Source organism: Schistocerca americana, unplaced genomic scaffold (assembly GCF_021461395.2).
Source record: "Schistocerca americana isolate TAMUIC-IGC-003095 unplaced genomic scaffold, iqSchAmer2.1 HiC_scaffold_16, whole genome shotgun sequence".
NCBI lineage: Eukaryota > Metazoa > Arthropoda > Insecta > Orthoptera > Acrididae > Schistocerca > Schistocerca americana.
In genome coordinates, this window is record NW_025725687.1 from 12,293,239 (window position 1) to 12,304,124 (window position 10,886).

Genomic DNA, 10,886 nt, shown 5'->3' on the forward strand with positions numbered 1-10,886 from the left:
AAGTACAAGAGGACTGACACTCTAACTTTCTATGACTTGGACCTCTCATGTGAGTCCAGTTTTAGATTCCGATGCTTCACTTCAGGTTTACTGTATCCCTTGGACCTTCTTATTGACGATGAAACACAGAAATTGCATCCGAACTTAATACAAAAAGATCAATGCCGACTTAAGTACAAGACGACCGACACTCTAACTTTCAATGATTTGAACCTCTCCTGTGTGTCCAGTTTTAGATTCCGATGCTTCACTTCAGGTTTACTGTATTGCTTGGACCTTCTTATTGACGATGAAACACAGAAATTCCATCCGAATTTAATACAAAAGGCACAATGCCGACTTAAATACAAGAGGACTGACACTCTAACTTTCTATGATTTGAACCTCTCCTGTGAGTCCAGTTTTAGATTCCGATACTTCACTTCAGGTTTACTGTATACCTTGGACCTTTTGTTGACGATGAAGCACAGAAATTGCATCCGAATTTAATACAAGAGGCACAATGCCGACTTAAGTACAAGAGGACCGACACCCTAACTTTCTATGATTTGCACCTCTCCTGTGAGTCCAGTTTTGGATCCAATGCTTCACTTCAGGTTTACTGTATCCCTTGCACCTTCTTGTTGACGATGAAACAGAGAAATTGCATCCGAATTTAATACAAAAGGCACAATGCCGACTTAAGTACAAGAGGACTGACACTTTAACTTTCTATGATTTGAACCTTTCCTGTGAGTCCAGTATTAGAATCCGATGCTTCACTTCAGGTTTACTGTATCCCTTGGACCTGCTCATTGGTGATGAAGCACAGAAATTGCATCCAAATTTAATACAAAAGGCACAATGCCGATTTAAGTACAAGAGGACAGACACTCTAACTTTCTATGATTTGAACCTCTCCTGTGAGTCCAGTTTTAGATTCCGATGCTTCACTTCAGGATTACTGTATCCCTTGGACATTCTTATTGACGATGAAACAGAAATTCCATCCGAATTTAATACAAAAGGCACAATGCCGACTTAAGTACAAGAGGACTGACACCTTAGCTTTCTATGATTTGAACCTCTCCTGTGAGTCCAGTTTCGGATTCCGATGCTGCACTTCAGTTTTACTGTATCCCTTGGACCTTCTTATTGACGATGAAACACAGAAATTGCATCTGAATTTAATACAAAGGACACAGTGCCGACTTAAGTACAAGTGGACTGACACTTTAACTTTCTATGTTTTGAACTTCTCCTGTGTGTCCAATTTTAGATCCCGATGCTTCACTTCAGATTTACTGTATACCTTGGACCTTCTTATTAGCGATGAAACACAGAAATTACATCCGAATTTAATACAAAAGGCACAATGCCGACTTAAGTACAAGAGGACTGACACTTTAACTTTCTATGTTTTGAACCTCTCCTGTGAGTCCAATTTTAGATCCCGATGCTTCACTTCAGATTTACTGTATACGTTGGACCTTCTTATTGACGATGAAACACAGAAATTACATCCGAATTTAATACAAAAGGCACAATGCCAACTTAAGTACAAGAGGACTGATACTCTAACTTTCTATGATTTAAACCTCTCCTGTGAGTCCAGTTTTAGATCCCGATGCTCCACTTCAGGTTTACTGTATCCCTTGGACCCTCTTCTTGACGATGAAACACAGCAATTGCATCGGAATTAAATTCAAAAGGCACAATGCTGACTTAAGTACAAGAGGACTGACACTCTAACTTTCTATGATTTGAACCTCTCCTGTGAGTCCAGTTATAGATTCCGATGCTTCACTTCAGGTTTACTGTATCCCTTGGACCTTCTCATTGACGATGAAACACAGAAATTGCATCCGAATTAAATACAAAAGGCACAACGCCGACTTAAGTACAAGAGGACTGACACTCTAACTTACTATGATTCGAACCTCTCCTGTGAGTATAGTTTTAGATTCCGATGCTTCACTTCAGGTTTACTGTATCCCTTGGACCTTCTTATTGATGATGAAACACAGAAATTGCAACCAAATTTAAAACAAAAGGCACAGTGCCGACTTAAGTACAAGAGGACTGACACTCTAACTTTCTGTGATTTGAACATCTCCTGTGAGTCCAGTTTTAGATTCCGATGCTTCATTTCAGGTTTACTGTATACCTTGGACCCTCTTATTGACGATGAAACACAGAAATTGCATCGGAATTAAATTCAAAAGGCACAAAGCCGACTTAAGTACAAGAGGACTGACACTCTAACTTTCTATGATTTGAACCTCTCCTGTGAGTCCAGTTTTAGATTCCGATGCTTCACTTCAGGTTTACTGTATCCCTTGGACCGTCTTATTGACGATGAAACACATAAATTGCATCCGAATTTAATACAAAAGGCACAATGCCGACTTACGTACAAGAGGACTGACACTTTAACTTTCTATGATTTGAATCTTTCCTGTGAGTCCAGTTTTAGATTCCGATGCTTCACTTCAGGTTTACTGTATCCCTTGGACCTTCTTATAGATGATGAAACACAGAAATTGCATCCGAATTTAATACAAGAGGCACAATGCCGACTTAAGTACAAGAGGACTGACACTCTAACTTTTTATGATTTGAACCTCTCCTGTGAGTCCAGTTTTAGATTCCGATACTTCACTTCAGGTTTACTGTATACCTTGGACCTTTTTATTGAAGATGAAGCACAGAAATTGCATCCGAATTTAATACAAAAGGCACAATGCCGACTTAAGTACAAGAGGACTGACACTCTAACTTTCTATGATTTGAACCTCACCTGTGAGTCCAGTTTTGGATTCCGATGCTACACTTCAGGTTTACTGTATCCCTTGCACCTTCTTATTGACGATGAAACAGAGAAATTGCATCCGAATTTAATACAAAAGCCACAATGCCGACTTAAGTACAAGAGTACTGACACTTTAATTTTCTATGTTTTGAACCCTTCCTGTGAGTCCAGTTTTAGATTCCGATGCTTTACTTCAGGTTTACTGTATCCCGTGGACCTTCTCATTGGTTATGAAGCACAGAAATTGCATCCGAATTTAATACAAAAGGCACAATGCCGATTTAAGTACAAGTGGACTGACACTTTAACTTTCTATGATTTGAACCTCTCCTGTGAGTCCAGTTTTGGATTCCGATGCTGCACTTCAGTTTTACTGTATCCCTTGGACCTTCTTATTGACGATGAAACACAGAAATTGCATCCGAATTTAATACAAAAGGCACAATGCCGACTTAAGTACAAGAGGACTGACACTCTAACTTTCTATGATTTGAACCTCACCTGTGAGTCCAGTTTTGGATTCCGATGCTACACTTCAGGTTTACTGTATCCCTTGCACCTTCTTATTGACGATGAAACAGAGAAATTGCATCCGAATTTAATACAAAAGCCACAATGCCGACTTAAGTACAAGAGTACTGACACTTTAATTTTCTATGTTTTGAACCCTTCCTGTGTGTCCAATTTTAGATCCCGATGCTTCACTTCAGATTTACTGTATACCTTGGACCTTTTTATTGGCGATGAAACACAGAAATTACATCCGAATTTAATACAAAAGGCACAATGCCGACTTAAGTACAAGAGGACTGACACTTTAACTTTCTATGTTTTGAACCTCTCCTGTGAGTCCAATTTTAGATCCCGATGCTTCACTTCAGATTTACTGTATACGTTGGACCTTCTTATTGACGATGAAACACAGAAATTACGTCCGAATTTAATACAAAAGGCACAATGCCAACTTAAGTACAAGAGGACTGATACTCTAACTTTCTATGATTTAAACCTCTCCTGTGAGTCCAGTATTAGATTCCGATGCTCCACTTCAGGTTTACTGTATCCCTTGGACCCTCTTATTGACGATGAAACACAGCAATTGCATCGGAATTAAATTCAAATGCACAATGCTGACTTAAGTACAAGAGGACTGACACTCTAACTTTATATGATTTGAACCTCTCTTGTGAGTCCAGTTATAGATTCCGATGCTTCACTTCGGGTTTACTGTATCCCTTGGACCTTCTCATTGACGATGAAACACAGAAATTGCATCCGAATTAAATACAAAAGGCACAACGCCAACTTAAGTACAAGAGGACTGACACTCTAACTTACTATGATTCGAACCTCTCCTGTGAGTCCAGTTTTAGATTCCGATACTTCACTTCAGGTTTACTGTATACCTTGGACCTTTTGTTGACGATGAAGCACAGAAACTGCATCCGAATTTAATACAAGAGGCACAATGCTGACTTAAGTACAAGAGGACCGACACTCTAACTTTCTATGATTTGCACCTCTCCTGTGAGTCCAGTTTTGGATCCAATGCTTCACTTCAGGTTTACTGTATCCCTTGCACCTTCTTGTTGACGATGAAACAGAGAAATTGCATCCGAATTTAATACAAAAGGCACAATGCCGACTTAAGTACAAGAGGACTGACACTTTAACTTTCTATGATTTGAACCTTTCCTGTGAGTCCAGTATTAGAATCCGATGCTTCACTTCAGGTTTACTGTATTCCTTGGACCTGCTCATTGGTGATGAAGCACAGAAATTGCATCCGAATTTAATACAAAAGGCACAATGCCGATTTAAGTACAAGAGGACAGACACTCTAACTTTCTATGATTTGAACCTCTCCTGTGAGTCCAGTTTTAGATTCCGATGCTTCACTTCAGGATTACTGTATCCCTTGGACATTCTTATTGACGATGAAACAGAAATTCCATCCGAATTTAATACAAAAGGCACAATGCCGACTTAAGTACAAGAGGACTGACACCTTAGCTTTCTATGATTTGAACCTCTCCTGTGAGTCCAGTTTCGGATTCCGATGCTGCACTTCAGTTTTACTGTATCCCTTGGACCTTCTTATTGACGATGAAACACAGAAATTGCATCTGAATTTAATACAAAGGACACAGTGCCGACTTAAGTACAAGTGGACTAACACTTTAACTTTCTATGTTTTGAACTTCTCCTGTGTGTCCAATTTTAGATCCCGATGCTTCACTTCAGATTTACTGTATACCTTGGACCTTCTTATTAGCGATGAAACACAGAAATTACATCCGAATTTAATACAAAAGGCACAATGCCGACTTAAGTACAAGAGGACTGACACTTTAACTTTCTATGTTTTGAACCTCTCCTGTGAGTCCAATTTTAGATCCCGATGCTTCACTTCAGATTTACTGTATACGTTGGACCTTCTTATTGACGATGAAACACAGAAATTGCATCCGAATTTAATACAAAAGGCACAATGCCAACTTAAGTGCAAGAGGACTGATACTCTAACTTTCTATGATTTAAACCTCTCCTGTGAGTCCAGTTTTAGATTCCGATGCTCCACTTCAGGTTTACTGTATCCCTTGGACCCTCTTCTTGACGATGAAACACAGCAATTGCATCGGAATTAAATTCAAAAGGCACAATGCTGACTTAAGTACAAGAGGACTGACACTCTAACTTTCTATGATTTGAACCTCTCCTGTGAGTCCAGTTATAGATTCCGATGCTTCACTTCAGGTTTACTGTATCCCTTGGACCTTCTCATTGACGATGAAACACAGAAATTGCATCCGAATTAAATACAAAAGGCACAACGCCGACTTAAGTACAAGAGGACTGACACTCTAACTTACTATGATTCGAACCTCTCCTGTGAGTATAGTTTTAGATTCCGATGCTTCACTTCAGGTTTACTGTATCCCTTGGACCTTCTTATTGATGATGAAACACAGAAATTGCATCCGAATTTAATACAAAAGGCACAGTGCCGACTTAAGTACAAGAGGACTGACACTCTAACTTTCTGTGATTTGAACATCTCCTGTGAGTCCAGTTTTAGATTCCGATGCTTCATTTCAGGTTTACTGTATACCTTGGACCCTCTTATTGACGATGAAACACAGAAATTGCATCGGAATTAAATTCAAAAGGCACAAAGCCGACTTAAGTACAAGAGGACTGACACTCTAACTTTCTATGATTTGAACCTCTCCTGTGAGTCCAGTTTTAGATTCCGATGCTTCACTTCAGGTTTACTGTATCCCTTGGACCGTCTTATTGACGATGAAACACATAAATTGCATCCGAATTTAATACAAAAGGCACAATGCCGACTTACATACAAGAGGACTGACACTTTAACTTTCTATAATTTGAATCTTTCCTGTGAGTCCAGTTTTAGATTCCGATGCTTCACTTCAGGTTTACTGTATCCCTTGGACCTTCTTATAGATGATGAAACACACAAATTGCATCCGAATTTAATACAAGAGGCACAATGCCGACTTAAGTACAAGAGGACTGACACTCTAACTTTTTATGATTTGAACCTCTCCTGTGAGTCCAGTTTTAGATTCCGATACTTCACTTCAGGTTTACTGTATACCTTGGACCTTTTTATTGAAGATGAAGCACAGAAATTGCATCCGAATTTAATACAAAAGGCACAATGCCGACTTAAGTACAAGAGGACTGACACTCTAACTTTCTATGATTTGAACCTCTCCTGTGAGTCCAGTTTTGGACTCCGATGCTACACTTCAGGTTTACTGTATCCCTTGCACCTTCATATTGACGATGAAACAGAGAAGTTGCATCCGAATTTAATACAAAAGCCACAATGCCGACTTAAGTACAAGAGTACTGACACTTTAATTTTCTATGTTTTGAACCTTTCCTGTGAGTCCAGTTTTAGATTCCGATGCTTTACTTCAGGTTTACTGTATCCCGTGGACCTTCTCATTGGTTATGAAGCACAGAAATTGCATCCGAATTTAATACAAAAGGCACAATGCCGATTTAAGTACAAGTGGACTGACACTTTAACTTTCTATGATTTGAACCTCTCCTGTGAGTCCAGTTTTGGATTCCGATGCTGCACTTCAGTTTTACTGTATCCCTTGGACCTTCTTATTGACGATGAAACACAGAAATTGCATCCGAATGTAATACAAAAGGCACAATGCCGACTTAAAAACAAGTGGACTGACACTTTAACTTTCTATGTTTTGAACTTCTCCTGTGTGTCCAATTTTAGATCCCGATGCTTCACTTCAGATTTACTGTATACCTTGGACCTTTTTATTGGCGATGAAACACAGAAATTACATCCGAATTTAATACAAAAGGCACAATGCCGACTTAAGTACAAGAGGACTGACACTTTAACTTTCTATGTTTTGAACCTCTCCTGTGAGTCCAATTTTAGATCCCGATGCTTCACTTCAGATTTACTGTATACGTTGGACCTTCTCATTGACGATGAAACACAGAAATTGCATCCGAATTAAATACAAAAGGCACAACGCCAACTTAAGTACAAGAGGACTGACACTCTAACTTACTATGATTCGAACCTCTCCTGTGAGTATAAATTTAGATTCCGATGCTTCACTTCAGGTTTACTGTATCCCTTGGACCTTTTTATTGATGATGAAACACAGATATTGCATCCGAAATTAATACAAAAGGCACAATGCCGCCTTAAGTACAAGAGGACTGACACTCTAACTTTCTGTGATTTGAACATCTCCTGTGAGTCCAGTTTTAGATTCCGATGCTTCATTTCAGGTTTACTGTATACCTTGGACCCTCTTATTGACGATGAACCACAGAAATTGCATCGGAATTAAATTCAAAACGCACAAAGCCGACTTAAGTACAAGAGGACTGACACTCTAACTTTCTATGATTTGAACCTCTCCTGTGAGTCCAGTTTTAGATTCCGATGCTTCACTTCAGGTTTACTGTATCCCTTGGACCGTCTTATTGACGATGAAACACAGAAATTGCATCCGAATTTAATACAAAAGGCACAATGCCGACTTTCGTACAAGAGGACTGACACTTTAACTTTCTATGATTTGAATCTTTCCTGTGAGTCCAGTTTTAGATTCCGATGCTTCACTTCAGGTTTACTGTATCCCTTGGACCTTCTTATAGATGATGAAACACAGAAATTGCATCCGAATTTAATACAAGAGGCACAATGCCGACTTAAGTACAAGAGGACTGACACTCTAACTTTCTATGATTTGAACCTCTCCTGTGAGCCCATTTTTAGATTCCGATACTTCACTTCAGGTTTACTGTATACCTTGGACCTTTTTATTGAAGATGAAGCACAGAAATCGCATCCGAATTTAATACAAAAGGCAAATTGCCGACTTAAGTACAAGAGGACTGACACTCTAACTTTCTATGATTTGAACCTCTCCTGTGAGTCCAGTTTTGGATTCCGATGCTACACTTCAGGTTTACTGTATCCCTTGCACCTTCTTATTGTCGATGAAACAGAGAAATTGCATCCGAATGTGATACAAATACCCCAATGCCGACTTAAGTATAAGAGTACTGACACTTTAATTTTCTATGTTTTGAACCTTTCCTGTGAGTCCAGTTTTAGATTCCGATGCTTTACTTCAGGTTTACTGTATCCCTTGGACGTTCTCATTGGTTATGAAGCACAGAAATTGCATCCGAATTTAATACAAAAGGCACAATGCCGATATAAGTACAAGAGGACTGACACTCTAACTTTCTATGATTTGAACCGCTTCTGTGAGTCCAGTTTTAGATTCCGATGCTTCACTTGAGGATTACTGTATCCCTTGGATATTCTTATTGACGATGAAATACAGAAATACCATCCGAATTAAATACAAAAGGCACAATGCCGACTTAAGTACAAGAGGACTGACACTTTAACTTTCTATGATTAGAACCTCTCCTGTGAGTCCAGTTTTGGATTCCGATGCTTCACTTCAGGTTTACTGTATCCCTTGGACTTTCTTATTGACGATGAAACCCAGAAATTGCTTCGGAATTAAATTCAAAACGCACAAAGCCGGCTTAAGTACAAGAGGCCTGACACTATAACTTTCTATGATTTGAACCTCTCCTGTGAGTCCAGTTTTGGATTCCGATGCTTCACTTCAGGTTTACTGTATCCCTTGGACCTTCTTATTGATGATGAAACACAGAAATTGCATCCGAATTAAGTACAAAAGGCACAATGCCGACTTAAGTACAAGAGGACTGACACTTTAACTTTCTATGTTTTGAACTTCTCCTGTGAGTCCAATTTTAGATCCCGATGCTTCACTTCAGATTTACTGTATACCTTGGACCTGCTTATTGACGATGAAACACAGAATTTACATCCGAATTTAATACAATGGCACAATGCCGACTTAAGTACAAGAGGACTGACACTCTAATTTTCTGTGATCTGAACCTCTCCTGTGAGTCCAGTTTAAATTCCGATGCTTCACTTCAGGTTTACTGTATCCCTTGGTCCTTCTTATTGACGATGTAACACAGAAATTGCATCCGAATTTAATACAAAAGGCACAATGCCGACTTAAGTACAAGAGGTCTGACACTCTGACTTTCTATGATTTGAACCTCTCCTATGAGTCCAGTTTTAGATTCCAATGCTTCACTACAGGTTTACTGAATCCCTTGGACTTTCTTATTGACGATAAAACACAAAAATTCCATTCGAATTTAATACAAAAGGCACAATGCCGACTTAAGTACAAGAGGACTGTCACTCTAACTTTCTATGTTTTGAACCTCTCCTGTGAGTGCAGTTTTGGATTCCAATGCTTCACTTCAGGTTTACTGTATCCCTTGGACCTCCTTATTGACGATGAAACACAGAAATTGCATCCGAATTTAATACAAAAAGCACAATGCCGACTTAAGTACAAGAGGACTGACACTCTAACACTCTACGGTTTGAACCTCTCCTGTGAGTCCAGTTTTGGATTCCGATGCTTCACTTCAGGTTTACTGTATCCCTTGGACCTTCTTATTGTCGATGAAATACAGAAATTGCATCCGAATTTAATACAAAGGGCTCAAAGCCAACTTAAGTACAAGAGGACTGACACTCTATTTTTTTTTTATTTGAACCTCTCCTGTGGGTCCAGTTTCAGATTTCGATGCTTTTCGTCAGGTTTACTGTACCCCTTGGACCATCTTATTGACGATGAAACACAGAAATTGCTTCCGAATTTAATACAAAAGGCACAATGCCGACTTAAGTACAAGAGGACTGATATTCTAACTTTCTAAGATTTGAACCTCCCCTGTGAGTCCAGTTTTACATTCCGATGCTTTACTTCAGGGTTACTGTATCCCTTGGACCTTCTTATTGACGATGAAACACAGAAACTGCATCCGAATTTAATTTAAAAGGCAAATGCCGACTTAAGCACAAGAGGAATGACACTTTAACATTCCATGATTTGAACCTCTCCAGTGAGTCCAGTTTTAGATACCGATGCCTCACTTCAGGCTTACTGTATCCCTTGGACGTTCTTATTGAAGATGAAACACAGAAATTGCATCCGAATTTAATACAAAAGGCACAATGCCGACTTAAGTACAACAGGACTGACACTCAAACTTTCTATGATTTGAACCTCTCCTGTGAGTCCAGTTCTAGATTACGATGCTTCACTTAAGGTTTAATGTATCCCATGAACCTTCGTATTGACGATGAAACACAGAAATTGCATCGGAATTGAATTCAAAAGGAACAATGCCGACTTAAGTACAAGAGGACTTACACTCTAACTTTCTATGATTTGAGGCTCTCCTGTGAGTCCAGTTTTAAATTCCGATGCTTCACATCAGGTTTACTGTATCCCTTGGACCTTGTAATTCACGATGAAACACAGAAACTGCATCGGAATTAAATTCAAAAGATACATTGCCACTTAAGTACAAGAGGACTTACACTCTAACTTTCTATGATTTGAACCTCTCCTGTGAGTCCAGTTTTGGATTCCGATGCTTCACTTCAGGTTTACTGTATCTCTTGGACCTTCTTATTGGCGATGAAGCA